Source organism: Mustelus asterias, chromosome 1 (assembly GCF_964213995.1).
Source record: "Mustelus asterias chromosome 1, sMusAst1.hap1.1, whole genome shotgun sequence".
NCBI lineage: Eukaryota > Metazoa > Chordata > Chondrichthyes > Carcharhiniformes > Triakidae > Mustelus > Mustelus asterias.
Genome location: NC_135801.1, coordinates 178,498,065 through 178,511,338, shown reverse-complemented (window position 1 = coordinate 178,511,338; position 13,274 = coordinate 178,498,065).

The window sequence follows — 13,274 nt, the reverse complement described above, 5'->3', positions numbered from 1 at the left end:
CCAGTGATGCCCCCATCCCATGAGCGAATTTAAAAATAACACAATCCCAACCTGTCCTGCTGCCCTTGAATGTTTTATTTACATATCCACCCAGGTCCCTCTACTCCTGCATTCCATTAGAATGTACCCTTTATCTTATACTGTCTCTCCGCACTCAGATTTCATCTGCTACATGTCTGTGTCCTTTTGAAATTCTCCACTATTCTCCACATATTTCACGATGCTTCTCAGTTTTGTTTCACCCACAAAGCTTGAAATTGTGCCCTATACACCAAAGCCTTGTTCATTTATTTATATCAGCAAGAGGGAGAGTGCCAGCAGCTACCCTGGCGAACTCCAGCACCAAACTTCCTCCAGCCCCAGAAACATCCATTTATCACAACTCTGTTTCTGCCACTTGGCCCATTAAATGGATCCATGCTGCCACTGTCCCTTATTCCACGAGCAATAAACTTTCCTACAAGTTTGTTGTGCGACTTTATCAAATGCCTTCTGGAAGTCCATGTACATCACATCAACAACGTTACCCTCAACACAAAACTCCAGCAAGTTAGTTAAACACAATTTGCTCTTAACAAATCCATGTCTGTTTTCCTTCATTAACAAGCAAGTGACTATTGATTTTTATCCCCAAATTATCGTTTCTGGAAGCTTCCCCTCCACCATGGTTGAACTGAGTGGTATGCAATTGCTGGGCTTATCTTTATACTCCTTTTTGAACAAGGGTATAAGTATAGTGCATGGAGGGTTCGTGTTAAATATGTAAAGTCTACATTATCTGTGATATAAGATCACATGGTAGAGCATAGAGAGAGATAGTTCTATGTTAAGCTCTGTTTAAAGACTAATTTGCAGATAATTAACACAATATTAATAAAAGATAGAGTTTGCTAACATTATCGCCTCCTGCCTTAGGGATTTTCACAGTAACTTCGTTGCGGTGTCAATGTAAGCCTACTTGTGACACTAATAAATAATCTTTAAACTTTATCTGTGATTCCAGAGCTATCACTATCACATACCGGACCAAGGTAATGATAACAGAGTAACATGTGCAATTCTCCAGTCCTCTGACACCACTCCTGTCTTTATTCCATTCCTGATTCATCTTGTTATTTATGTCTCTGTCGGTTACTTGTCTATTTCTTTTATATTCCTTTGTAATTTACTTTTGAAGTTTCCCTCTGTCTATCTTTTTTTATTTCCTAATCTTTTCTTCTTGCCGATGTAGTTGGTGTTTACCTTTGACTTTAGTTTCAATTTCATCCTTATTTCTTTATTCATCCATAGTGACTCATTACTGGCCAATTTGTTCTTGATTTTTAGTGGGATATATTTCTCCTGGACTTTATCTGTTACTGTTTTATGGACGTTCCACTGTTGTTTTATATTTTTGTTTGCAGTAGTTTTCCAGGTAATATTCCATTCTCATGTCATTAAAATAATTTTCCCCAAATTTACTACTACGGTCCTTTTTTCTTCATTTATGTTCTTTCATGGGATGTGGGTGTCGCTGGTTCAGGCCGGCATTTGTTGTCCATCCTTAATTGCCCTGGAGTTGCGTGCAGCCTTTTTGAACCACTGCAGTCCACATGATGTACATATACCCATAGCGCAGTTAGGGAGAGAGTTTGAGGATTTTGACCCAGCGACAGTGATGGAACAGTGATTTTTTAAGTTGATCCTTCCCTATACCCCAGCTATGACTGTAACACTACATTCTTCACCCTCTCCTCTCCCTCTCTATGAACGATATGCTTTGTCTGTATCGCGCGCAAGAAACAATACTTTTCACTATATACATATGACAATAATAAATAAAACCAAATCAAGTTTTTCTCCCAGAGGGTGGTGGGTGCGGGGAATCGGCTGCCGGTAGTGATGGTGGAGGCGGATTCGATAGGGTCTTGTAAGAGACTTTTGGATAAGTTCATGGAAGTTAGTAAGATAGAGGGTTATAGGTAAGCCTAGTAGGTAGGGACATGTTCGGCACAACTTGTGGGCCGAAGGGTCTGTTTGTGCTGTAGCTTTTCTATGTTCTATGTTCTAAGTCAGCATGGTGTGTGATTTGGGGGGAAATTTGTGGGTTGTGTTGTTGTTGCCATGCATCTACTGCCCTTGTCCTTCTTGGTGGTAGAGGTTACAGGTCTAAAAGGTGCTGCTGAAGGAGCCTTGAGAAGTTGCTGTAGTGCATCTTGGATATGGTACACACACTGCTGCCACTGTGCGTCAATGATAGAGGGAGTGAATGCATATGGTGGTGGATGGGGTGCATATACATGGGCTACTTTGTCCTGGATAGTGTCAAGGCTCCTGAGTGTTGTTGGAGCTACATTCATCCAGGCAGACGGAGGGTAACGGTTATTTTACTGGGCTGGCCATACCAAAATGCTGGAATAATATTCTAGTGGAATGAGAGTTGTCAGGTTGAGAATTTAAATTCAACAACAACTTGCATTTATTAGTGTCACAATTAGGCTGACATTAACACTGCAATGAAGTTACTGTGGTACACTGAGGGAGAATTTGGCATGGTCAATGCACCTAACCAGCACATCTTTCAGACTGCAGGAAGAAACCGGAGCATCTCAAGGAAACACATGTAGACATGGGGAGAACATGCAGTCTCCTCACAGTCACCCAAGGCCGGAATTGAACCCGAGTCCTTGGCATTGTGAGGCAGCAGTGCTAACCATTGTGCCACTGTGCCACTCCAATTCAACCTTTAACATAGTAAAGTTATTCATTGGATGCTATCAAAGAAAACTTGACACCAAGCCGAATAAGCAGCGATTAAAACAGGGCACCCAAGGCTTAGTTAAAGGGGAAAGTTCTATGGAGGTAGGCACTGAGGGGAGGTAAAGAGAAATCAACAATAAGAAATGAATAGCAGTGATGGGCTGGGGAATGGAATAGCAGCCAGTGTGCGATATAAGGATATAAGGATAAGAAGAAATAAGGATGTGTGTAAATGGACAAATGGAAATTTATATTGGCAGTTACACAGGGCCATGTGATAAGGCACCGTGATTCTCTGTCCTCCCCAGCAGTTTCTCAGCAGTACAAGGTGGTACACTGTTGGCTGGTGGTGGGATCTCCACTGCCAATGGGATTTCCCATTGATTCTCCCCCTCGCCGCCGGGAAACACAGGGTGGGCAAGCACCGTTGGTGGGATCAGAAGATCCTGCTGGCGTGAAGAGACGATAGTGCCCAGAGTTTCAGAGCAACGCAGAGCTGCCATCTCAGGAGATAGGTCAAATGGAGCTGAATTCTTGAATCGGGGCCGCACAGTGGCGCAGTGGTTAGCACTGCTGCCTGACAACGCAAGGATCCTGGGTTCAATTCCCACCATGGATCACTGTCTGTCTGGAAACTGCACATTCTCCCCGTGTCTGCGTGGGTTTCCTCTGGGTGCTTCGGTTTCCTCCCACAGTCTGAAAGACGTGCTGGTTAGGTGCATTGGCCGTGCTAAATTCTCCCTCAGTGTACCCGAACAGGCACTGGAGTTTGGCGACTAGGGGATTTTCACAGTAACTTCATTGCAGTGTTAATGTAAGTCTACTTCATAGAAGATCATAGAAGCCCTACAGTGCAGAAAGAGGCCATTTGGCCCATCGAGTCTGCACTGACCACAATCCCACCCAGGCCCTACCCCCATTTCCCTGCATATTTACCCACTAATCCCTCTAATCTACACATCTCAGGACACTAAGGGGCAATTTTAGTATGGCCAATCAACCTAACCCGCACATCTTTGGACTGTGGGAGGAGACCGGAGCACCCGGAGGAAACCCACGCAGACACGAGGAGAATGTGCAAACTCCACACAGACAGTGACCCAAGCCGGGAATTGAACCCAGGTCCCTGGAGTTGTGAAGCAGCAGTGCTAACCACTGTGCCACCGTGCCGCCCACACTTGTGACACTAATAAATAAACTTTAAGTTTATGGCAACAGCAAAACACGAGGTAGCTGCCCTCGCAAACCACAAAGACCATTTGTTTCCAATTAATGTATCAACATTCTTTCTTCCAAAGAGCATCCCGCAAGCTGCTTAAGAAAATAATAAGAAGTCTCACAACACCAGGTTAAAGTCCAACAGGTTTATTGGGAATCACAAACTTTCAGAGCACTGCTTCTTCTTCAGGTGAGTGGACTCCTGAGGAAGGAGCACCACTCCGAAAGCTTGTGATTCCAAATAAACCTATTGACAGAAAATAATCACAGCCTGATCATTTGAAATTGCCAAGATCTATCTTTGATTACTTACATTTATACATTTTCATTATGTTGGGAATAACATTAAGTTTAATTGATATTTATATTTCTGTGTTAGATAAGGTTAGATAAGGAGATGGTTTCAGTTCCGTTTATAGTTTTTTGTGAGTTAAAGGGCCTCCCAGTGAAAAGGTCAGGCTTTCTGGACTTGTTTGCATTTTATACATACTTGCATTCCAATAGGTTTTACAAACATTGGGGTGAATTTTAATAATTTTCAGTGTTACAAAAATAAAGATAGCTTTTAAGGGATTTATGTTTGTTTTGGTGAACATTGGAAATAAGCTATCGTTTTAAGTAGGTTTAATTTAATGTTTTTGTGCCTGGAAGGGTAAAACCTGTAGTTGGATTCATGCTGGACAAAGATGTTTGTGTGGGAGCTTGTTTCAATTCCAACCTTGATTCTTTTGAGCTTAGGAAGGGCTACAACATGAAGAGTGGTTGCTTAGCAACTGGAGCTTTAGCTAATTTGATTGTAGTTCGAGATAGGTAGTGAAAGAGAAGTCAGCTCTCAGCCCTGCTGGAAGTAGTTGATTTTGGAAGGTTAAAGACGGAACATTTTTCTCAGCCTTGCTAGAAGACAAACCATACTATGCAGTAATGGTTCAGAAAACAGATGATGGAACCTAAAGTCCAGCTAATTAAAGAAACCAAAGAAATGAAAAGAAGTTTCCAAGAAGTCTCCCAGAAGGGAGATGTATAAAACCTGAAAGTGAAACCTTGATGGAAGCAGTAGAGTTTTGGGCGGCATGGTGGCACAGTGGTTAGCACTGATTCCTCATAGCGCCAGGGACCAGGGTTCGATTCCTGGCTTGGGTGACTGTGTGCATGTTTTCCTCGTGTCTTTGTGGATTTCCTCTGGGTATTCTGGTTTCCTTCCACAATCTGAAAGACCTGCTGGTTAGGTACATTGGCCATGTTAAATTCTCCCTCAGTGTACCCTAACAGGCGCCGGAGTGTGATGACTAGCGGATTTTCACTGTAACTTAATTGCAGTGTAAGCCTGCTTGTGACAGTAATAAAAATAAACTTTAAAAGAAGATTTGAAAGTTGACTTTTGAAAGCAGAATTTAAACCCATTCGTGTTGAAGCTGGAATTCAGGGAGGCAAGGTGGCTCATGATATAGGAATCATCCGGGAGGATTTTGAGGAGAAATCCATAGGCATTCAATGGGGTTCAGAGAGGAATGTATCTAACCACAGTCACCTTGTGTGTGTTAAAGGGACTTTTTGTTTTAATCAGACCACTGTAGTTTAAGATGATCTTTGTAATCCATGTTAATCTTAAAACCTGTGTATATTTGTTAAACTAAAGGGAGGATAAAGGAGTATTGTAATATAATCCAATCTTTTCCATTTATTAAATGTTATTTTTTCTTGTTGTTAAAACTAATTAGCAGTCCTGTGACTCCGTTCCTCCACATTTTATTAAGCAAAGTAAAAGTTATGAGCCGGAATTCCATTCTACGATCTTCCCGTCTAGTTCTAACATCAACAGGATCATAACAGGGAAAAAAAACACAAAGTTGAAAAAAACTCTGCTGTTGCCTGGCAACAGGGGCCAGTGACACACAAAGACACAGGGAGAGACAGAAAATAAATTTGGAGTGTGTATGTCAGAGAGTGAAGGTAGGAGTTCTAATCACTCTGATGAGGTACAGATGCACCATCGGAAGCATTCTTTCTGGTTGTATCACAGCTTGGTATGGGCTCCTGGTCTGTCCAAGGCGGCAAGGAACTACAAAAGGTCATGAATTTAGCCCAATACATCACGCAAACCACCTCCCATCCTTTGATGCTGTCTACACTTCCCGCTGCCTCAGCAGAGCAGCCAGCATACTTAAGGACCCCACACACCCTGACATTCTCTCTTCTACCTTCTTCCGTTGGGAAAAAGATACAAAACCCTGAGGTCACGGACCAACCGACTCAAGAACAGCTTCTTCCCTGCTGCTGTCAGACTTTTGAATGGAGTTACCTTGCATTAAGATGATCTTTCTTTACACCATAGCTATGCCTGTAACACTACATTCTGCACTCTCTCATTTCCTTCTCTATGAATAGTGCGCAAGAAACAATACTTTTCACTGTATGCTAATACATGTGACAATAATAAATCAAATCAAATAAGAAGTATTGTAAGGCTGCAGGGGTACTGAGCTTAGAGAACTTACATGTTTGTTCTGTAGTTGAAGTAGTGTTGAGTTTAGAGTGTGGTTTTAAGGTATCTCAGGGAGAAATACCAGCTAGTGGAAAAAGCATCTGGTGAATGCTCAGAAATCTGCCAAATAAAAAGTGTTTAAAACTGAGTCAGTCCAAGCAAGAAGCCTTGGTGCTAAGATCGCAGTAAGTCTGCACTGGATTATTGTCTCTGTCAGGGTATTGCTGGAATAAAAGGAATGATGTGGGTTTGAATCATTTTCTTGTATTTGTATTGAGATTTTTCTAACCATTTTGTCAGGTGTAATGTGCCTAATTTTTCCCCTCTGAAATAGGGGAAATGTGAAGGATGATATACCTGGAGAGGGGAGGTGGAGATGGTGGAGCAGAATGGAAAGTCAGGGATAGGTCGAAGCTCAGGAGAGGTTGGCAAAGAAATTATGGAATCAAAACAGAGGGAATGTTAATGGGAGTGTTGACGATTTAAATAGGTGCTAATAATGGCCTAAAAGTAAAGTAGCAGAATGTGTTGATAGCAAAATAAGGGTCAGCATTCTGTGAAAGCATAACAAGTTACAGATGGTCCTGTGAGGAGAGGATTGGGAAATATACACATGAATAAATTATAAGTGAAAGTGGAGGAGGGAGTTCGAACATTTCAAGTTTATTAATACCAATGCCCATCCAGAACCTTCTACTCCTTCCCGTCCCTCTCATCCCATCACTTCTGGCCATGATTACTGAGATTTGCTTCCCCATTACTGAAACTAGCTTTATATTCCTGATTTGATTAAATGAATTTAAATTCTGCCAGCAGCCACGGTGCAGTTTGAACCCATGTTACCAAAGTGTTTGCCTGGATCTCTGCATTATTAGTCCAGTGAAATTATCACTATTGCCCCCATCTCCACACCACCCCCCCCCCCCCCCCCTCCCGCCACCCCCCCCGCCCACCTCTGAATATTTTCTGGGTCCAATTACATGCTGCACATGACTGTTCCCACATTGAAAATCCCATCCTTGCAGGAGCTTTCTCCCATGGTGGATGGGCCAACCTGGGAGTTTTCCCAACCCCGACTACTCGCCTCGAAGGTAAAAATCCAGCTTGAAAATTCTGACACTGGCTATTGAGGCCCCTAAAAGAAATAAAGCACTGGGGCTCATTTCTAAAGTGATTAACTTGAAAAGTAAAGAAATTATATTAAACTTATATGGAAACCTTGGTTGGACCATGCTTGAAATGCTACAAACAATTCTGGTCTCCATATTATAAAAAAGGATATCCAAGCTGGCACGGTGGCACAGTGGTTAGCATTGCTGCTTCACAGCGCCAGTGACCTGGTTTATTTCCAGCCTCGGGTCACTGTCTGTGTGGAGTAGGCACATTCTCCCCGTATCAGCGTGGGTTTCCTCCCACACTCCAAAGATGTGCGGGTTAGGTTGATCGACCATGCTAAATTGACCTTTAGTGTCAGGGGGTTTGGCAGGGTAAATACGTGGGGTTACAGGAATAGGTCGTGGTGTGATAGTGATCGATGCAGACTCAATGGGCCGAATGGCCTCCTTCTGCACTGCAGAGATTCTATGAAGCCATAAAAGTGCGAAAACATTTACTAGAAAGATACTTGAATTGAGAGGTTATACTGATTAAGAAAGAATGAACAGATGGAATTCTCTGCTCTAGAAAAGAGTGAGGGGGTGATAAGGGTCTCAATGATTGTGTAGGAGTTTGAAAGTGCCGATGTAGCAAGGATGGCTGGGATTTTCCAAACCCGACACCGACGGGCATCGTCACTGATGGGATGGGACGGGATGGGAACATTTCAGAGTCGTTGGCTTTTAATGGCTCACCAAATGTTTCCGTCCCACCTACGCTGACGCTCACCAGTGTCAAGGTCGGAAAATCCCACCCAATGTTTGCAGTTGCAGCTTAGATCGGAACATGAAGCCATAATTATAAGATAATAGCTAATACATTCTAAAGGCAGTTCAGAAGCAATGTGTTTACCTGGAGGGAGCGTAGAAGGTGGAGTTTACTGCTGCAAGGAGTAATTGATGAGGCATGGTGGCACAATGGTTAGCACTGCTGCCTCACAGCCCCAGGGACCTGGGTTCGATTCCCGGCTTGGGTCACCGACTGTGTCAAATTTGCACATTCACCCTGTGGGTTTCCTCCAGGTGCTCCGGTTTCCTCCCACAGTCCAAAGATGTTCGGGTTAGGTTGATTGGCCCTGTTAAATTGTCCCTTAGTCACCCGGGATGCGTAGGTTAGAGGGATTAGTGGGATAAATGTGTGGGGTGGCGGGGATAGGGCCTGGGTGGGATTGTTGTCGGTGTAGACTCGATGGGCCGAATGGCCTCCGTCTGCACTGTAGGGGTTCTATGGTTGCAGCAAAGAGCATTAATGCACTAGATCAGGGTCACTGGGAGAAAGGACTAGGCGGATACATTGATGGGGTCGGATGAAGATGGCTGTGAGGAGGCTTGTATGGAGAATAAATAAGATGGAGCTGGTGGGCTGATTAGTCTGTTTTCAGTGCTCAAAATACTTTATAATTGGCAAAGTTGCACCTGATTGTCTTTTTGTAAGTCTAGCAAGCAAGGTGAAATTCAATTTGTGTTTGAAGTGCAAAATCAATAGCATTCTCATTTCTGCTTTTTAACAAATACAATTTGATTGTCAGTGGCAATTCAGAACCCATTGTGTATTGCGGCTCGCCCTTATTTCTTATTCTTGCACTCAATTTTCCCCTCTCAATTTTGGAAACCCTTTCTTTCGCTCTTACTGCTGCAGAATTTCCCTTTCATCGATCTCCCTTTTTACTTCCCTATGCTGCTCACCAATTGTCAGATAAGCGCTTTGTACGGTCGCAGATTCTTGAGCACGTTTCCTCCCGCACACCGCCCTTTAAAAAAGCCTCCGTGGTATTAACTGTGCAGAGATACGCGCAGTTTAACCTTTCACAGTGTATGAACATCCTGTAATTAAACACGTCCAGGGTTGCCATGGTTGCTCTGTATGCAGTTAATCTATATTTTTTCGATGTATTTACAATTTAAAAATGTTTTTTCTTTGCTCTTAGCCCTATAAGGCCATAAGATATAGGAACAGAATTAGGCCACTCGGCCCATCAGGTCTGCTCCACCATTCAATCATAGTCGATATTTTTCTCATCCCCATTCTCCTGCCTTTTCCCCATAACCCCTGACCCCCTTATTAATCAAGAACCTATCTATCTCTGTCTTAAAGACACTCAATGACCTGGCTTCCTCAGCCTTCTGTAGCAAAGTGTTCCACAGATTCACTACTCTCTGGCTGAAGAAATTCCTCCTCATCTCTGTTTTAAAGGATTGTCCCTTTAGTCTGAGGTTGTGCCCTCTGGTTCTCATTTTTTCTACAAGTGGAAACATCCTCCCCACGTCCACTCTATCCAGACCTCCACGAGGGACTCGAGCAATGGCTCAACTGGGAAAGGACAGGGTATAAAGTACAATATACAGGAGGTGGATTTTTGGCAAACCACAATGCTGGAGGGGGCAGAGAATCGAACGGGAGTTCCAAAACGGCATTCGCACCGGCGGGATTCCCACTAAAAATGATCCCCATCTGCCGCCAATGACGTACTGAGGTCCCACCATGAAGAGTCAGGAACCCCATTGCCATACATCTGAATGTCATTAGTGGGCTTCCCCACTTTTTTATTCCCTCGCATAAAGACTTCCCTTGTACCCCTGGGCAGCACGGTAGCACAGTGGTTAGCACTGCTGCCTCACAGCGGCAGGGACTAGGATTCGATTCCCAGCTTGGGTCATTGGCTGTGTGGAGTGTGCACATTCTCCCTGTATCTGCTTGGGTTTCCTCCGGGTGCTCCGGTTTCCTCCTGCAGTCTAAAGATGTGCTGGTTAGGTGCATTGGCCGTGCTAAATTCTACCTCAGTGTACCCGAACAGGAGTGTGGCGACTAGGGGATTTTCACAGTAACTTCACTGCAGTGTTAATGTAAGCCTACTTGTGACACAAAATAAATAAACTTTAAACAAAATAATAATACCCCCTGCAGGGTTTGCAACAGCACCTGAACAAGCGGGGACCTGGCAAACAGTCCCCACCAGGGGGGGGCACACGTAATTACATGAGGGACAGGGTCACGCCCGAAAGATATGGTGGGAAAAAGCCAGCAGTGCAGCAGGCGGGCTGCACTTTTGGTTGGTTGCACACATTGAGCCTAGGTGGTCAATTCTGGTGGGCTGTTGAACTGTGGGGACCCTCTCTGACAAGCGGAGTCCCGTCCTGCATTGAAGTCCACCCACTTTTCCCGCCTGACTTAACCCATTGTCAAAAAAAGGAGAAGATTCCACCCCAATTCAGGAAGGATGTCCAGCTGGATCAGAGTGTCTGAAATGAGTTGACCAAACATCAGCAATTATCCTCAGTGCCCCAAGTCTATGGGAGGGAAATCAGTCTGAAGTTGTGTTCAAGGTCATTATCCAGTGACCCTTGCAGGATGTGTGTGTGCGGGTGGACCTCAGTGCAGGGGAGGACTGCGCTTGTCAGTGAAAGTTCCCACAGTTCAGCAGGTCACCAGAATTGATCACCTAGACTCAATATGTGCGACCGATCAAATGTGTAAGGTTCGCCACTCCTTACGGAGCCTTATGCCAGGAAGAGTCAACACCTCCAGGAGAGGAGCGAGGGAGGGAAAATGGCCAAAAGACACGTAACAAATCAACCCACATTCCAAAAACACCATAAAAAATTAGCACCATCAAACTGTATTCCCGCGGCCAAGGCAGGATAAGTTTAAAGCCCACAATCTGATTCCTGGGATGGCAGGGTTATTGTATGAAGAGAGATTGGGTCGACTGGGCCTGTATTCACTGGAGTTTAGAAGAATGATCAGGGATCTCATTGAAATGTATAACATCCTGACAGGGCTGGACAGACTGGATGCAGGAATGTTGTTTCCTCTGGCTGGGGGAGGGTCTAGAACAAGGGGACACAGTCTCAGGATACAGGGTAAGCCATTTAGGATTGAGACAAGGAGAACTTTATTCACTCAGAGGATGATGAACCTGTAGAATTCTCTGCCACAGAAGGCTGTGGAGGCCAAGTGACTGAATATATTTAAGAAGGAAATAGATAGATTTCGACACTCCAAATGTGTCAAGGGGTATGACAGAGGGTGGATTATGGCATTGAGATAGAGAATCAACCATGATCGTACTAAATTGCAGAGCAACTTAAAGGACCCAATGGCCTACTCCTACTCCTATTTTCTATGGGCCCGATTTAAACGGGCGCGGAATTGTGGTAAAGTTGGGCGTCGGGCCTAACACGCGGTCCAGACCCGACCCAAGGCCAATCGCGCCTTTACCAATGGCTGATCCGGGCGCCGATCTGGCGCGCGCCCGAATCGGCCAGCGGGCCGAGTTAAATGCATTTGCATGCATTTAAATCGGCATAATGAAGCCCGCGCCCAACATACCCGAGGATTCCCACTTTACGAGGCTCCGATCCGATCGGCGCCCGCGCATTTACCGTGTTGCTGAATTCAAGTCCGATAGGGCTTCAACTCAGCAACTGAACCGCCGAATCGCCCCCGACCACCCTTCGCGGACCGCCCCCGCGAACCACCCCGGCAGCCCCCCCACCCCCCCCTCCCCCACCCCTGGATCAGACCCCCTGGGCCCCCGACCTACCTTGATCGCTGGTGTCCGTCGACAGCATCTTGCGATCCTGGATCCTGGCCTTGCTCCGGGAGTCCGGATGTGTAGAATGACGTCTCTTCACTGGGGGGGGGGGGGGGGGGGGGAGGGGGGGAGGGGGGGGGGAGGTGGGGGAGAGGTAGGGGGGGCGAACGTGACATCTCTTCCCTGAGGGGGGGGTAGGGGGGAATGTGACATCTCTTCCCTGGGGTTGGGGGGGGGGGGGGGATGTCACGTCTCTTCCCTGAGGGGGGAATGGGGGGGGGATGTGACGTCTCTGCCCCGGGGGGGGCGGAGACGTCACATCCCCCCCACCCCCCCCTTAGGGTAGAGCCGTCAGATCCCTCCCCTACCCAGCCACCCCCCCCCCCCCCCCCCCCCCGCCCCCCCCGCCTGGGGAAGAGACGTCACATCCCCCCCAACCCCCCCCTCAGGGAAGAAACGTCACATCCCCCCCTCAAGGAAGAGACATCAGATTCCCCCCCTCCCCCCCCCCTCCTTGCTAGGGAAGAGACGTCACATCCCCCCCCCTACCCCCACCTCAGGGAAGAGACGTTACATCCCCCCCCCCCACACAGGGAAAGTCAAAGGCGGCGTAGATAGCAGTGCTGTCAGCGCTGCCTTTGACTTTCGCGCTCGGGCGCGCTGAGTGCTGACGGCTTCGAACTGCACATGTGCAGGTCGGTGCTCCGACAGATGCAAATGCACTGGGCCCCGCCCACTGGATCCACGCCGAAAAAAGGCGTATGGAGGCGCTGGAGCGCGGCTGCCGGGTGCGGGTCTGATTTACGACTGCACCCGGCACTTCGAGCAGATTTGGTAAAATCGGCCCCAATGTTTCTCTCCCCCCTCCCCACTTCCTTTCAAAGACAGGTTTTGAGAGTTGTATGAAATTAACCAAAGTCTAAGGGACATTTTAAGCTAAATGGTGTAGAAATTGAAGTTTCTTGCCCCTGTTTTACAAGGCCCAACTTAAGAGACGAAAGATCCTTAAATATGTAAATGAAGACCTTGTTTTAGGTCCATTCTTGAAAATTGGACATTGGAAGGGTGTTTGGGCCTGATTCATTCCAAATACTTCAGCAACTGGTCACAAATGTATTTTTCATTTAATTGTTGCGAGGCTTGGAA